We start from the raw sequence: 16,565 nt of genomic DNA, 5'->3' as shown, positions 1-16,565 counted from the left end.
GCTTTTAAACAAATAAAACACCTGTATTCCAAGCAAGAGAAATAGCTTCCTTCTAGAATAATCAGAAAGTCAATATACAGGAGAAAACAGCCGAACTTGGGTTGAAAAGATACTTAAGTTTCGTAAAGGGATGGTGGTGGCTCGGTGGTAGAATTGTTGCCTTCCTTCTGCTAGGGAGACCCAGGTTCTGTGCCTGGTCTGTGCACCTCGGTGGAGGCTGGTGTGGGGCTGTGACATGGAACAGGTGTCAGCCCAGACGAAGACTAGGCTAGGAAGAAAGACCCGGTGATCTGCTTCTGAAAGTCAGCTGATGAGAAAGTGCCTACTACATGCCACGGAGGAAAACAGGTCTTAGTCCAACCACGCACAGCCCACCCGCAAGAACCATCTGCTTCAGAGGACCAAAATGAGTGCTGGCACCTCTGTTGCCACCACGCCCTCTCTTGAACTGCCGCCCCACCCCATGTTCTGCCATCCCCCGATGTTCTGGTTGCTGTGTCTAGGTTGTGCCCAACTCATAGCAGCTGCTAGCTGTTAGGATGCACGAAGACGTTTTCCTCCATGGCATGTAGTAGGCACTTTTCACTTTTGTTGCTACAGGGAATAAATGAAATATAGGAGTATGGAGTAGAGAGAGAATCCTAGTGGAACTCAGAAGACCAGACATGAGCCTTGTCCCCAAATCGCTGGACCACTGCTCGGCTGATCTTGCTCAGTGTCCACAGGGAAGTGAGTTAGCTGGTCCCTACATGCTCACGATGCCGAGTTACACTATGATGCCTTTTCCCTGACAGGAGTGGCTATGAATGCAAAACTCATCATAGACTCTCAGGAACAAAGGGTGTGCCTTCTTCCTGGAGGGGCAGACTACTGACCTAAGGCTAATGGTTTGAGACACTGGGAAGAAAACCCTGGGCGTCTACTTCCAAAACATGACCTCTATGAGCACAACTTGACTCGGAAATGTGGCGTTGCCATGAACCAGGATCCACTTGACAGCAACGGGTTAATTAAACTTAGGAGTTGCCAGGGGAGAAGCTGAGGGACAAATCCCGGTTGCGATCACCTGGGTCAATGGAGAATGCAGGTAAATCTCTGAGATGGAAGCCTGGCCTGAGACAGGGTGGACATTGCTGCTCTCTGTCAGCTGGAAAGTCTTAGAAGGCTCACCTGGAGAGCCACCAGGGAAGGATGCTTCCTGGGAGCAGGGGCTCAGATAGAATGCGTGGGGCCACAGGAATAGCAGCAGATAGAAGGCTCCAGGTCCTCTTCCAACCCCATGCCGATGCCCTGCAGCAGCAGCCCTGATCCAGCCATAGGTTGCTGGTACTGAGCAGGAAGCACACGCTTTGCCCAGTGCCTTACCTGTAGCCAATGGTCACTGGCAGGGCAGGATGGGTGTGCCTCCAACACAGTTCCTTGGATGCTTTGCGCTCTTTTCAGCCAACTTTTCCTTAACCCTTGGGTTCCACGGTGAACTCTATGAGGGTCAGTGTCGAAGAAGAGTCTTCACTATTCCCAAAGGAGAGTTTGCTGGCTGGATGCTCCTCTGCTGGTTCAGATTGGGTCAGATGCCACCAAGACACTCCCTAAGCAGATTCCAGGGGCCTGGGCTTGCTGGTACCCTCCATGGGTATGAGAAGGCTGTGCTGTGCGCGAGGGAACCATCTGAGTGGTGCTGCTACCAAAGTCACAGGCAGGAGGCGCAGTCTTCTGGGGGAGTTTTCCTTGGACCTGCTGTTCTGAGTTAGTGCCATCTGCCAGGTCAGGGGCCAGATAAGCTCATTCCCCTCAGTGCAGTGAACTGTCAGAAAAGCTAGCCCAAGCCTCACTCGGGTAGAGCCTCTCAGATGCAGGCTTAGTCAGAGTAGCTCCCCAGACATCTGCTCTCCAAACCTTGGCGCCTCCATCTCAGGTGGAGCACAGGGGCAGGGGCAGGAAAAGAATGACAGCCCAAGCAGTTATGGGGTTAGGGCTGGGCAGATGTGGAGGACATCCCTCCACAGAGTAGGCATGACCTGTTATTGCTTCTGCTATCTTGGCAGGTAAGCCAGTCTGGGGCCAATCTCAGGTGCCTGTGATTAGGAGACTCCTGGTCTCAGGGGTCTCACCTGGACCACAAGAAGAGCAGTCCAGCCATGGTGGAAAAGTGCTTCACGCCTTGTAGAAGAGCCATGCTCTAGTTACCAGGTATGGACAAAGAAGAGGAAAAGGAACATTCCTTTGCAATCACTCCATGGAAAGAATTAGGGAAAATTGCATTTGTCTGGACCTGCAGACAAAGTCTCCCTTAAGCTTCCTATGCTCAAAAATCCACCTCCGAAAGAAGTTCACCACTTAAGCCTCTTGCTCTGGAACGTAGGACCAAAACACCACCGCTTAAACCTGGAAGCAAAAATGTCCCTCATTTCCCTGTGCGCCCAACACTGAACAACCAGACTGCTTCAGAGAGATTGCCAGGCGTTTGAGATGCACCCCAGCTACCACAAGGTGGATGAGTTTCAGAAAAGAATTATTTGTGCCATTTGGGAGTCTGTCCACGTGCACTCATAATAAAAGACGCCGACGGTCAGACCTGAAGTCCAACTCCCAGAAGGTAAGCCTGGGGCCCAACACTAGGTATGAGTAGGAGTGGCATTTCCCAATGGGGCTGCCAACAGACAGCCCAGCATCAATTAATAACACCTTGGCTTTCCTTCATCAAGACGAGGCTCGGCATCCCAGACGAGCCCATGGCAAGACAGGCAAGGTCTGAACCTTGGTGGTAGATTTCTCCGTGGAGGCATACAGGAGGGTTGGGGGCAGCCTCAGTCCCTGGTTGATGAGCAACAATACTCCCAGGCTCCCAAGAGGGTCGAGGTTAGGAGTGAGGGACTGTACAGCCTGGGGTGCTTGCAGCACCAGGAGCCCCACCTGGGTCTGTTCGGTCCTTGTTTTGTTGATATCTATAGATAGATATATTTACAGTACGCATTTATGTGCTGTCTGTCAGGCTGACATTTCTGAGAACATACTTTTACCATCATCAGCAGTTCACAGAGCTGGAAGAGACAGGCAAAGTGCTTCCACTCCACAAATAAGGCATTCCTTTGATGTGTATGTTTTTCATTCTCTGGCACATACCTTTCGGAGGTGTGCCCCAAACAGTGTCCCTAAGCCGCAGGTGCAAACACCTCAGCAGAGGACTGGCACATGGCTGGGCAGGTGCCTGGAGTGTACGTGTGCTTCCTCAGTGGACAGCTTTGCTTCATCCAAACGCCCCAACCTGTTCTCCTCAGCCATCCATTGTGTCCCATCAATCACGACGTACCTCGTTCCTGGGGGTGGGTTAGCACATGCTGCTCTGGGCTTGTTCTCGTGTTCTCTGCAGGTAAACCAGAAGCTCCCTCGGCCCTGGGTCCTGATGTTGCCTGAGTCGGGATTCCCCTGGCATGGGAAACTCATGGAGGGCGGGGGGCGGTGGTTACACGGTACAATACTTGCCTTCCCTGAAGGAGACCGAGGTGCAATACCCCCTACCAATGCACCTATGTGGAGCCACGACCTGTCTGTCGGTGGAGGCTCGTGTGCTGCTCTGAGGCTGCACAGGTTTCAGTGGGGACTTCCAGGCTAAGATGGACGAGGAAGAAAGGCCTGCCAAAAATCAGTCCATGAAAACCCTGGGCTCATAATGGTCCGATCTGCTGCCCGTCATGGAAACAGAGCAGGACAGGGCAGCGTTTCCTTCCTTCCTGCATGGGGTCATCCTGAGTTAGCACTGACCCCCGAGGCAGCTAAAAACAACAACAATGTCCAATCAAGACAGTTGGAGGCAGAGGCACGTTCCTCACCGCCTCGCTCCCCTCAGGGTCCTGCCCAACCATGGGCTTGCCAACAAGGCCGCAGACCAACACGCTGCCTCTTCCCAGCCATAAGGAGCCCTGGTACGCTGTGGGCTAGGCACTGAGCAGCTAATCGCCAGATCCAGATCTGCCAGCCGTTACACGGGAGAGGGATGAGGCTGTGTGATCCAGAAAAGACACAGGTCCTGAAACCCTATCGAGGGTTTCTGTGAGTCGGAATGAGTGGGCTGATGGCAGTGGGCTGGGGGTGGGGGTGGAGGGTGTTGGTTCCTGTCAGCATTCTGTGATACTCATGGCGGAGTCCCACATGACAGAGTCCACCAAGCCCTTCAAGTGGTTCCCTGGGCACTGTGCCATCCCTGCCCGTCTCGTGATTTTCTGTAGTCTAGTCTAAACGTCTTGAACATGGGAGAAAACCTTCCATGTCTGCCTTGGACATTCCACACAGGCTAAAACAAAACAAAAAAGTAACGTGCAAGAGGGGCTTTAAAAGATTAGTAGAAAATTGAATTAAGAGACAATGGGATTGTTCCGCCGACGCTCTAAAGTCCCTGTGCATTTTGCAAAGCCCTGCCCCTGCCCTTGAGCGTCTCTGTCTGCTGATGTGGGGAGGGGTCTGGCTGGATGTCTTTTTTGAGAACGTTGGCCCCCTTCCCTGAGCGTCGCTGCATCATGCAGCCCCAAAGCATTTGTATCCGACTGGTGGCAACTACTTGGCCTGAGGTCCCTCCAGTGCTCTGTTATTATTATTAGTACTTTAATGTTATTTAAGCAGGTTGACTGTATTGAACAGAGTAGACTTGGTGTTTTAATAGCTTGAAAAATGATATCCAGATATTCAACACACTCACGAAAAAGCCCTTCCCTCTGACTCCCAGCCTGCCATGGTGGGCTAAACCTGGCCCCGCCCACCTGAACAGCTGCCCTGGGTTCTCTGGGGGGCTATGTTGGTAGTCCGCCTGGGTGCTCCAACTGGCCCCAAAGCCCAGGCAGCCAGACCATCTGGGCTGCATCAAGCTGGGTACTGCCCAGGCAGGCGCCCTGGCAGCCCCAGAGGTTGTGAGCTGCTCGGCTTGGATCCAGCAGGCGCTCCCCTGCCAGAGGACTCCAGGCCCCTCTCTGTCTCCTACCAGAGCCTGGATGCCACAGTGGCACAGTCGCTTCCAAGTTTGGCTTCTCAGGAAGGGGACCAAGTTGTGCCCCAGGAGACACTTTCCAGCAGCTGCCGGACTAGGAACAAATAAAGGCAGGGAATGGCTCCAACAAGAGCCTCTCCCCAACCCCTTTCAGCCGAGCTGCAGTGTCCAGACCATCCACGCCCACCCCCGGGGGCCTGGCATTTATTTGGAGACATTTATCCATTCCAGGATGCTGTGGGGAGCCTTTAAAGTCATGGCAACCTGGCTTTCCCTATCACCGCCCCACCTTTCCAGGTCTGCTTGGACCAATAAAGGGACAAAGATCGTCACCAGAGGGAGGGCTAAGGAAGAAGTTTGAAACTGCCTTCAAACCAAATTGCCAAAAAAAGAGAAAGAACGTTTTCTCAAAAAAAAAAAAAAAAGTTTTCTCTGAAACCCTAATCCCCTGCAAACCATCACCATGTTTATTGCCAATGCCATTTTCCTAGAGCAATAGACACTGTTAAAAGGCAGAAAAGGAGCCCCGGTGGCAGGGTGGGTACCTCGATGGGCAGCTCACCTCAAGTTCGGATGTTCAAAACCACCAGCCGCCCCACAGGAGAAAGATGAGGCTGTCTACTCCCATACAGATGTACAGCCTCAGAAACCTCCTGGGTTTCTGTCCCACGGGGATGCTCGGGGTTGGAATTGAATCGACTGGGTGGCAGTGAGATTGGAGTTTTTGGGAATATGCAGAAAGTATCACAAGATTGCATGCAATGAGAAACATTCTTCCCGCCACCTCATCTTTCTCTCCCTCAGATTTCTTTCTTCATCGACAAGGAAAAAAGCCCGTGTCACCCAAGCATCTGACCCAGGGAGCATCGTTTCCAAGCTCAAGGGGTTGGGGAGCGCCTCTGTCCCTGGTGGCACAAACTGGTCAAACACTGGACAGCTAGCTGAAAGGCTGGAAGTTCCAGCCCACCCAGAGGCACCTCAAGAAAGGTTTGGCTGTCTGAGTCAGAAAGGTCACAGGCTCAAAAGCCCTATGGGGCAGCTTCACTCTGCACACAGAGGGTCACCGGGGTCAGGACGCACAGCGGCAGCTGCCTCCACCCCCATGGGGTTCGAGTAGAACCCAAGCACCAGCATTCACGAATCGCCTTTGAAGCCTTCGGCCTGCATGGAAAACTAGGGCATGTATTAATTCCCCTTCTGTCTGAGCTGTCCCTGGTCCCACTCTTAGCTGAGGTCCTTCTCTCTGGTGAGCTCAGGAACCAGGAGACAGTGCTAAGGCTAAGGCACACAGGTGTCCCAGCCCAGAGGGTGGTGAGCCAGCCCTACCCCCGTACCTGCCCTGTCCAGCTCTGTCACTCCGCAAGCCACCAACACGAAAGTTATACAGGTGTGTCAGGATTTGGGGAGTCATATGGCCCCACAGAAGACATGCAAATGAAGCACCAAGAGGCCTCTGGCCCCCAGCTTACTAGTTAAAGAGCCCCTGATGGCCTATTTTCCCACCAGAGTCCAGCTCCTGCCAGGTTATCAAACCACCCCAAGCGTCTCCAGCATCCTCTCATCCTTTCTCCCTCACCTCCAATACCAATTATTCAAGCCGAATCGTTTTGCCAACTCATGGGTCTCCTCCCAGAAGAGGGTTTGGTGTACAACTTTCCGTACCTAAGGAAGCCTTCCAGGTGCTGTTGGGAATAGGTGGATGTATCCCAGCCCTGTGCTGGGGAAAACTAGCCCTGTGCTAGGGAAGGGGCTAGGGCCAGGGTACTGATCCAATGCAGAAGCTGGCCCTGGCAGTACCAGAAACAGGGGCCGTAGATAAGCATTCCTAAGGCTAGGAAAATCTTAGCTTTGATTTCACACCGTGTCAAGCCTGGGGTCACGCAGAGCACAGCTCCAGGGAACCCAAGGGGTAGTCTGCACTCAGTCTCGACCTTGGAGTGGGCAGAGACCAGTCAGGAGGTGTGCTGATGGGAAACAGAACCCAGTCACCAAGGTCTGGGGGCAGGCCAAGGCTCCAGGCCAGGTCTGAGGATCGACAGAAGCCCAGTCCCTGCCCCCTTGGGGCAAAGGAGACTTTGGTGGTGGGCAGAACAAGGAAGTTAAAGGTCAGGAGTGGAGGTCATGGGCACTTGTGAACAAGGGGAAAGCCCCAGCCTCAGCCCAGTGTGCACGTCCAGTGTCCCTCACCCCAAAGACCCAGGTAGTTGCCTCATTTACCAGAGAGACACTAGGCCATTGAGTGGGTGTAGAGACATGACCTGGTTCTTAGTCCCGCTGGGCGGTGGCGTGAATGGGCTGGGCCAGGGCTATTTCTGTCCTGAACTGGCAGAGCTAGTTACGCTGGGCTGGGAAAGGCAGGGGAGAGGAAACGGCAGGGGTGGTGGCAATCTTCACCCACAATTATTAGAACACTATTCTTAGAATGTTATTAATAGGATGCTGTGATGATGATTACTGGGCGCTATTATTAACCTAGCACCTTCACAGCCCCCTGGCAATGTACCCGGCTGACGTGGTGGGGACCCCACCAGAGCAGGAGTTGTGGGGGGATGTCTCTGTTCTCATCTTGGCTTAACCAGCACCAGCTGTAGGTCCTTGGACACAGCTTTTTAGGAACTGGGTGGGCCTTGGTTTCCCCATCTGTGAAATCAAGGGATTGAGTGAAATTGGCTCTTCTCTTACAGGATGAGCTTCAGACTGGCAGCCTCGGCACTCCCCACTCCCACACCCACCCTGGGGAGTTTATGAGAGATGCAGACTCCCAGGCTCTCCCCCCATCTTCCGGAATCAGAGACTCGGAGAGTGGGGCCCGGCAGTCTGTGCTGGAGGTCCCGCTGATGCATAGCAACATTTGAGAAATACTGGACAAGTGCTTTCTCAGCCTCTTCCTGCTCACGTGCACTTATATCGACTAGGAGAAGGGTGTGAGTGAGTGTGTGTGCATGTGTGCATGTACCTTTCTCTTTAGGTCCCACAGTCTCTCTGTTACACACACACACACACACACACACACCAGCAACCTCATGCCCCATAGGCCAGTAAGCGACCAGTCTTCCCTTATAGCCCAGAGCCCCATGAGCAGGTCATCACTTCAGGTCTCAGAGAGACAGCCCACATCCCGTTCCTCCTCAGCCTGTCGGGAAAAGCAGAGCCTGCCTCTGACCAGAAATACATGGGCGTTCTGGTCAGTGGGTGGCAAATCATGCAATCTATTCTCGTCTCTTCTCCCTCCTGCCCAATTAGCCAAAGGTAAGATAGGAAGATTTACTCTTTGCCATGACCAAGGTCACAGCCGGAATTTACAACAGAGCCAGCTTTCAGCCTGGCTCTCCTGAGGCTGCGGCAGCCGATAGGCTCAGAGGCAGTCGGATCTGCCTGGTAGCAGCGATGTAATAGGCAGAGCGGTGTCGGGAGGAGAACCTAACAAGAAAGCCGGCTGTGCCTTCTAGTTAAAAAAAAAAAGAATTAGACATCTATTTATAACCTGTCTCGCTCCACAAAGGATTTGAGGTGGCTGCCTTGCTGTTGGAAAATCTGGCGTGCCAATGCTTGGCATCTGAGCCCCTGGACTTCCTGGCCTGGAGAAAAGGGTCAAGCCTCTCTTGTTCACACAGCTTCTCTGGAGGATACAGTGGCCCTCCAGGGAGGCTCTTGAAGATCCATCTTCCTGTTCAGCCCCTCCCTCCTGACCGCCTCCACAGACAAAGTGTGGATGTAGAGATCCTGGTTTGTTTTTAACTGCATAAACCAACTGCTGACTTCCCATTCCCATTCCGATTAAACAAACAGGATCCCCTTGCTCAGAGTTCAGCGGAAGAGAGGTCACCAGTGTCGGGCCGGCCTGTAAATAAAGGAGATTCCTCAAGGAGAATAAATCAAACGAGAGGCATATGTAGACACACACGTAGTCAGACGTACACCATATTTAAATTCACCCATTCTCCTCTGGTCTTCTGATTCATTTCCCAACTTGCATGTGTGTGAGGCAATGGAAAATACCATGGCTTAGGTAAGGTGCACTTAATCCTCAACATGACATCTCTGCTTTTTAACACTTTAAAGGGAGATTTTTCTAAAGAAAATGCTTTGAAAATGATGATGGCAACAAATGTACAAATGTGCTTGACACAATGGATGGATGGATGGATTGTGATAAGAGTTGTACAAGCCCCCAATAAGATGATTTTTTAAAAGATATTTTTCATAAGAATTGCCTAAAGGAATACATAGCTTGATTTCTTGCTTCAATGAATATTGATTTTGGATTACACAAAAAAGAGGAAAAATTTGACAAAATAAATAAAATAAAGGGGATCCTTGGCCTTTCCTCTGTGAGTTTCCTTATGGGAAACACTTCTACTGACCAAATCTTAGTTGGATCCATACTGATTTTATTTGGGTGGAGGGTGGGGGTGGGTTTAAATGGCTTAATACATGTGAAACACATAGAAGAGAGCCAGTCCACAGGTGTTAACATCTGTGGAGAAAACCACACAGCAGTGGTCATGACCATGTGCACGCTCTGTGGGTGGAGCTGGACTGTCCCCTTGGGAAACCAATCAACCACTTTGCACCTGCTTCCCTAACCGGGCTTCAGTGTTTGTTTTCACCTGCCTCCTGGGCCAAGGACAGTGTCCAACTGTGAAGTCATTCCTAGACCTTTCCCCACCCCCAAATAAAGATCGCCAGCTCTTTGATACATCTCCCCAAAGGAGATCCATGATCAAGGTTTACCACAAACCCCAAACCAAACCAAGCCATTCTAGCTCATGGCGCCCTCATGTGTTACAGAGTCCACGGCTTCATGGAGTTTTCTTGGCGTGATCGGAACAGAATTAGATCACCAGGCCTTTCCTTCGAAGTACCACTGGAGGGTTTAAACCATCAACCTCTGGTTAGCAGACAACCGCGAACTATTTGTCCCCCCCAGGGGCTGTCCTTGAGCCCCCAGCTACTAAAATCAAGCCCTGAATGTTGCTATCGAGCCAGTTCTGAAAGACGGGCAATCTGTTTCTTACAGGACAATAAGCAAGAAAACCCCATGGAGCAGTCTCCCTGGCACACGGGGTGGCCATGAAAACCAGCAGACGCCACCACACGTCATTCTCAACATTGGCTGAGCTGGCCCTGCCTGGTGGCCTTACTCTGGTTCCCAGGAAGCCTTGATGCCTGAACTTCAGGTATGCCCTTGTCTCTGACATCATCTTTTAGGGTGGCCCTACTATGCCCCACGCGCAACACTCATTGCTCTGCACATGGAGTCTGATCTCTCCTTGCTATTTACCTGGGGCATTGCCTGCTAGGATGCCCTCTGGGAGCTTGACAAGCCATTTAAAATTTCAAAGGAAAGAATCAAGAGCAAGGGCTAGACAAGATACTAATGGAGGAGAAATGAGACTTCCCTGATCAGATACAAGCTTTTAGTGAGTCCATAGACATTAGAGCTGTGTCATTGGCTTGGGGATATATTACTAATAGATCAGGGGGATAAAGAGAAGACCCAGAGACAGAGTCACATGTTCATATGATATGTTACATGTAAATATATAACAGAGAAGGCACTGAAGAGGAGCAGGTGGTGGAGAGTGGTGCACTAAGTGGTCCTGGAAAATAGATCTCCACTCATGTGGGAAATAAGGAAAACAGATCCCTGCTCTATAGAAAATTAATCTCAAATAGAACAAAACTTAAATGTTAAATGCATATATATATATATTTTTAAATCATTAAAAGTAGACTACATTATAATTGTGTGCTCAGGTGTGTTAGTCTAGGTACATTAGAGAAACAAATTCACAGAGACTCCAATGTATAAGGGAGAGTTTTATATAAAAGATGTGTGCCCAAGCCCACAAGTCCAACATTAGCCCATATGTCCGACACCAATCCATAAAGTCCTCCTCCATCTCACAAAACACACGCAATGAAACCGACTGCAGGAGGAAAGCCAAATCAGTGAACATGTAAGCATCTCAGCGCTGGCAGGGGTCTCCACACAGCTGCTCCAGCACGCAGGGCTGCATTGGGGCAGGTCCATGCGGCTTCTCTTCAGGGATGTCTTACAGGAAGTGAGCCTTGCCAGCTGAAGCAGGGAACTGGCTAAGGCAGCTGCACCCTGATCTGATCATCAGAAAACAAGAGACCAGAGAACTAGAAAGGTGAGGCTCACTGAGGCATTTATCAATTAACCCCAGATGTGTTTATCAGCCAGATTGACACAATAAACTTTAACTATCTCATCAGGCTAGGAAGCGCCAGAAAATAAAACACGCTGCCACCAAGTAGATTCCAACTCATAGCGACCCCATAGGACAGGAGAGAACTGCCCCTGTGGGTTTCCAGCAATGTAACTCTTTATGGGAGTGAAAGCCTTGTCTTTCTCCCACTGAGCCTCCGGTGGTTTCAAACTACTGACCTTTTGGTTAGCAGTCCAACTCGTAACCTCTCAACCACCAGAGCTCCGACCAGGATAGGAAGGAATGCCTTAAATAAATCCTTTGTAAAGTCAGCGATTAGCACCTGGAAGAGATGAAGGGCACTAGTGATGCAATAGGAAAAGGACAACAGTCCAATTGGCAAATGGACAAGAGACTTCAAAAGGCCTTCAAAGAAATGGAGGGACCGTACATGCAATGGAGCATGAGCCAGTGTTAAAGAATAATGATGACTCTGGGCAATACTTCCTGACACAGACGAACCTGGACCACCGTTTGCTGAGTGAAATGAGCAAATCACAAAAGTACAAATATCGTCTAAGACCACTCTTATAAACAGTCAAGAAAAGGGTTTAAACACAGAAATATCCTTAAAAAAAGAAATATCCTTCGCTGGTTACCAGAGATGAAAGGGGACCACCACCAACCAACCAACAAATTCACTGCCATCGAGTCGATTCCAAATTATAGTGACCCCGTAGGATGGACTGGAACTGCCCCCGTGGGTTTCCAAGGCTCTAACTATAGGAGCCGAAAGCCTCAGCTGTCCCTTGTGGCTCAAGATGCTGACCTTGCAGTTAGCAGCCTCATGCCTGAGCCATTGCGCCACCAAGGCTCCCATGGAAGGGGGAGGGGGAAGATCCCTGACTAGAGGGGAGACATTTGTTACCTAGGGAAAGGCAGCAGATTACAAGGAGGAGGGGTCACACCAAATGATCGAGGTGAAGGGAGACACTGGGAGGAGCACAAGATTCAAGGCCACAGAGGTAAATACCATTAACACACAACCCTGCAATGACAGTCACGGAAACCAGGTGTGGGAAGTTGAATAGGATCATCCTCACGAATATCTAGGTAGGTTTGGCAGAGGAGGAGGAGCTGGGGGTGGGGCTGGGGGGCGGGCATAGTAGTTATGGAGTGGACTGCTAACTGCAAAGTCGGAAGTTTGAAAGCACCGGCTGTTACCCATCAGAAAGATGAGGCTCTTGACTGTAAAGAGTTAAAGTCTTGGAAACGCACGGGGCTCGTTCTAGCCCGTCTCACAGGGCCGCTAGGAGTCGGCATCGACTGGAGGGCAGTGAGTTCGCCCAGGCCTTTCTTTGGCAGAGCCAGATTCTACATCTGAACGCACACAGACTGAAATTCCATCCCGGAATAGAGTAGAACACACTGGAGGCAGAGTTATGGAGACTTACGCCTTTCTGTCTACCTGCACATACCAGCCCCTTCCACCTCTCAGAGCCCTGGTGGTACACCAGTTACGTGCTTAGCTATAACGGAAAGGTCAGTGAATGGGATCCACCTAGAAGCTCCTTAGGAGAAAAATCTAGCAAGCTGCTCTCATATAGATTACACCCAAGAAACCCTAAGGACACCTCTCAGAGCAGACTTTACAGCAACTCACGATAATACTCAGCCTCCCACAGTAAGCTATGCAGCAAGCTATTGCTCCTTTACAAATGTCTGTGTTCTGGCCGACCTGATTTCCCCTGACCTTATCCCTTTCCATCCTGCAGCTGCATGTCAATTTGCCCGTCCCACACTGCCCCAGCCTCCCCTTCAAGGAGCCTCTGCCTGCACAGTGCCCAGTGTCCCTGACAAACTGCCGGGGCTCTGCAATGAGAACCACTGTCCGTAGACTCGTTGACAAATCAGAGCAGATCATCACTAAGAAAACGAAGCATAGCGCCTTAAATATCTCATTTTAATTTAAGATACACAAAGATGCACTTAGGTAGTCGGTGATGGGCCGGGGTCTCCTTGGTGTGTGGTCTTTCTTGTGTTGCCCCAGTTTCTCTAAGGTAGAACAAGAGGGCAGTCACTGGAGAAGCCCAAGGTTACAGAGCGCAGCAGACCGGTGCTGGAATGACTCTGTATTCCTAAGCACAGTGCCCAGCTGCGCGGTGGCCTATAAATTTAGTTGGATTGCACAGAGCTGCCTGGATTGGTGCCTGCTGAGAGTTGGGAGGAGAACAAAGATACACTGTGAAATGCAGGAGGTTGCCAGAGAAAACTCAACTTAAATCCTGACCCCGTATGTGGGGCCCTGTGGTGGACCTTCCTGGATCAACACACACACACACACACACACACACACACACACACACACACACACCTTCAACCATTGTCCTTTCTCTCACACATAAAACTGTTTATTCTGAGACATAACCCTTTTGGGAGAAGGAGAACAGGACATGCATGATGAGTGCACAGGCATTGGCTTCTCTCGTAGACCCAACTTTCACGGCATCTTTCTGTCTCCCTGTCCACTCTGTTCTCCAAGCTCACAGCCTAGCCCACAGCTCCAGTCAATGTTTCCTAGGGCTTTTGATTCCTCACATGATACCCACCCACTCAATTTAGTTCACTCTAACTCATAGCCACCCTGTAGCACAGAATAAAATCTTTACCGAGCAGACAGCCTCCTCTTTCTCCTATGGAGCAGCTGGGGGATTTGAACCATAGACCTTCAGGTTAGCAAATCAATGCAGAACCCACTGCTCCTCCAATATAGGCAAAGGTTATGTCAAAAAGTATTGGTAACAAGGTTCCATTTCATCCATACTCGGGTTTATTCCAGACAAAACCCATTGACTATGCTTCTGTCATAAGTGGATGACTGCAGACAAGTGTTCTAAGCAAACCATTTGTCTTAGAATCTTTGGGGTGAGTGTCTGCAGGAAAAAGGATCGATCAAAACAGTGGCTTCTGCGGAGATCTGTTGAACAAGGGAATCCAAGGCAAAGAGGTCAGCTCAAAAGGTTCATGGCAACTCTTTTAAGATTCCAAAGGCAGTCATCTTAATAGACCTCCTCAAAAGATGCAGGATGGATCTTGAGGGCTTATTGTTAGGGTGGGTCCATGGTGGTCTCTGACACTCGAACGGGTCCTCCAGGGCGACTTTGTGATTGTGGAAAATATTAAAGACAGACAGACAGACCTCAGGGCCCAAGGGCTCCTCAGCCCCTGTCAGGCCTGAGAGAATGTATTTTCCAATCGGTATATATAATGGGGCTTATAGATCTTGAAAATGGCATACCGGTCATTCACTGGACATATTGCATAGTCAATGGGTAATAGCATCAGTGGGTAACATAATAAACAAACAAGGACGGGGAGTCACCATCTTGACCTTGAACACCCCTGAGCCCTCCCCAGGGGGCAGTCATCTCTCATCAGTATCAGCAAGAGATGGCAAAACAGAGTTTGCTATGTTTTACAGTGAGTTGCCTATAGAACCTGATAGCTCTGTCTATAGAGAACCCCCAGGTACAGACTAGCCAGACACAGGGATGATTCATCCTTTATGGTGGCTCCTTTCTGACAGTTCCTTTATGGGCGGCTGTTGGAGAGACTGTGTTCAGGCATGAGACTGTATATTACGACTTACTTCGAGCTCATAACCGTGAGGGTCTTCCCTCGCTGGAGCTGGCTTTCCAGACCCGTAGTTGTGAACATAGAGGATTTAGCTGCATTACTTTCTCATCTAGTCCCAGAGTTTAGCACAGTTTATTATGAAGAGGTTTGAAGAAAATTGAAAACTGCATTGGTAAGAAAAAGACCAGGAAAGTTTTCGTTTTTCCCCATCATGACAAAGTACCTGCTTCAAGAGGAGCAAGGCCTGCCCTTGGGAGACTTACCCCATCCACACTACAAGCCTGACCTGGGCCCTGTGGATTTCCTTTTGTTTCAAAACTCAAAGAACAGTGAAAAGGAGCATGATTTGAGTCCCTTGGGGATGCCCATTTTGACAGAGTGTAAATGAAGGAGCACAGACTTCTTCCAGGAAGGGGTCCCCCAAACCAACTCATTGAGTCAATGCTGATTCATAGCAACCCTGAGTTTGTGAGGTTGTAACTCTTTACAGGAGTAGAAAGCCCCATCTTTCTCGTACCCTGGAAGGATGAGACAGATGGAAATAGCACCTTCAGAGGTGGATAGAAGACCTAGATGGAGATGTCGAGAAACAATAGCTTCCCATTTTGACCTTTCTGCTTAATAAAGGTTTCTATTATTTTGGAGCGCTACATCTTGACTTGACCTCATGTGTGAACATACTGTCTTCGAGTCCACTCTGACCTTATTGGACAGCGTAGAACTGCCCCACAGGATTTCCAAGACTATCAGTCTTGACTAAGCAGCTCTCGTGGTATGGTGGATTGAGCATGGGACTACTAGCCAGAGGTCAAGGGAGCAGAGTGCCCTACAGTTCTCCATCAGAGCAGTGTTTGCAGAGTGCCTTAACCATTGTATCACCAGAGCTCCTTAGACAGGTAGTTCCAAACTTTGTACGTATTTGAGTTACAGGAGCTGCACTTACGATCATCTGATTTGGGGGGGAGGGGAGAGTTCATCTTATCACTAGTAACGTACTACAAATAATGTTGTGGGAGGAGCCCTAGTGGCTTACACTTGGAGGCTGCTAACTCTTCCCTGGAGCCCTGGTAGCCTAGTGGTTATGCATCAGGCTGCTTACCACAAGGCCAGCAGCTCACACTGGCCAGTCCCTCCATCGGAGAAAGATCAGGCTTTCTACGCCCATGAGGAACCCCGCCGAGCCGGTTCCACCCGCTCCTCTAGGGTCGCTAGAAGTAGAATCCACTGGATGGCAGAGTTTGGTTTGGATAATGTGGTAGCAGGAACGTTGCTGCTGTTGTCATTCTCAGGTGATCATCGGTGTTCAATGTTATGATTTATAAAGATGCTGTTAATAAACTGCAGTAATTAAAAGTTAAAAAAGGGTATTCATTCAACTTAGGTCAGAACCCACTTACGAAGGAGTAGTCCAAATAGAACTCCACGTAGTACGACTGGGGCCACCTGCGTACTCCATGCACGTATGCATGCATGGGTGTGAGACCGCCTGCCCCTAGGCCATCCTGTAGCAATTCCTCAGGAAGTAAGGGAAGGTGCTCAACTTGAGGGTCCCCGGACTCCCCCAATGTGCTCCTGCTGGATGGACGTTCTACTCTGACCTACTGGTTCCTTCATCTTTCTGGGTGCTGATGGTTAGGCCTCACTCCTGCAGAGCAGCTTGGGGGGTCTGCCCCACCAGCTTTTTGCTTAACAACAAGTACTTAACCATTGTGCCACTGTTAGGTTTCTGGGGTGGCATACCTTGGCTCTTGCTTCCCAAGGCTGAAAGAATTCAC

The 16,565-nt window shown here is 50.2% G+C and overlaps 1 long non-coding RNA gene across 2 annotated transcripts in view; it reads left to right on the top strand.

Annotated features, from left to right (window-relative positions):
• The window catches only part of LOC123521177, a 38,084-nt gene extending 31,938 nt beyond the window's left edge, over positions 1 to 6,146 (top strand). The window contains exons 3-5 of one of the 2 annotated variants that reach the window (XR_006679647.1): positions 795 to 1,087; positions 2,046 to 2,596; positions 5,783 to 6,146. This is a non-coding gene — a long non-coding RNA (uncharacterized LOC123521177). The remainder of the gene's footprint in view (positions 1 to 794; positions 1,088 to 2,045; positions 2,597 to 5,782) is intronic. The other variant, XR_006679648.1, reaches the window with a different exon arrangement.
• Positions 6,147 to 16,565: the final 10,419 nt, after the last annotated feature.

The sequence above is a fragment of the Echinops telfairi genome, unplaced genomic scaffold, assembly GCF_000313985.2.
Source record: "Echinops telfairi isolate 266 unplaced genomic scaffold, ASM31398v2 ScPeMD7_7475;HRSCAF=8513, whole genome shotgun sequence".
NCBI classification, from domain to species: domain Eukaryota; kingdom Metazoa; phylum Chordata; class Mammalia; order Afrosoricida; family Tenrecidae; genus Echinops; species Echinops telfairi.
Note: the sequence above shows the minus strand (reverse complement) of the source record. Positions and strands in the feature narration are given on the sequence as shown.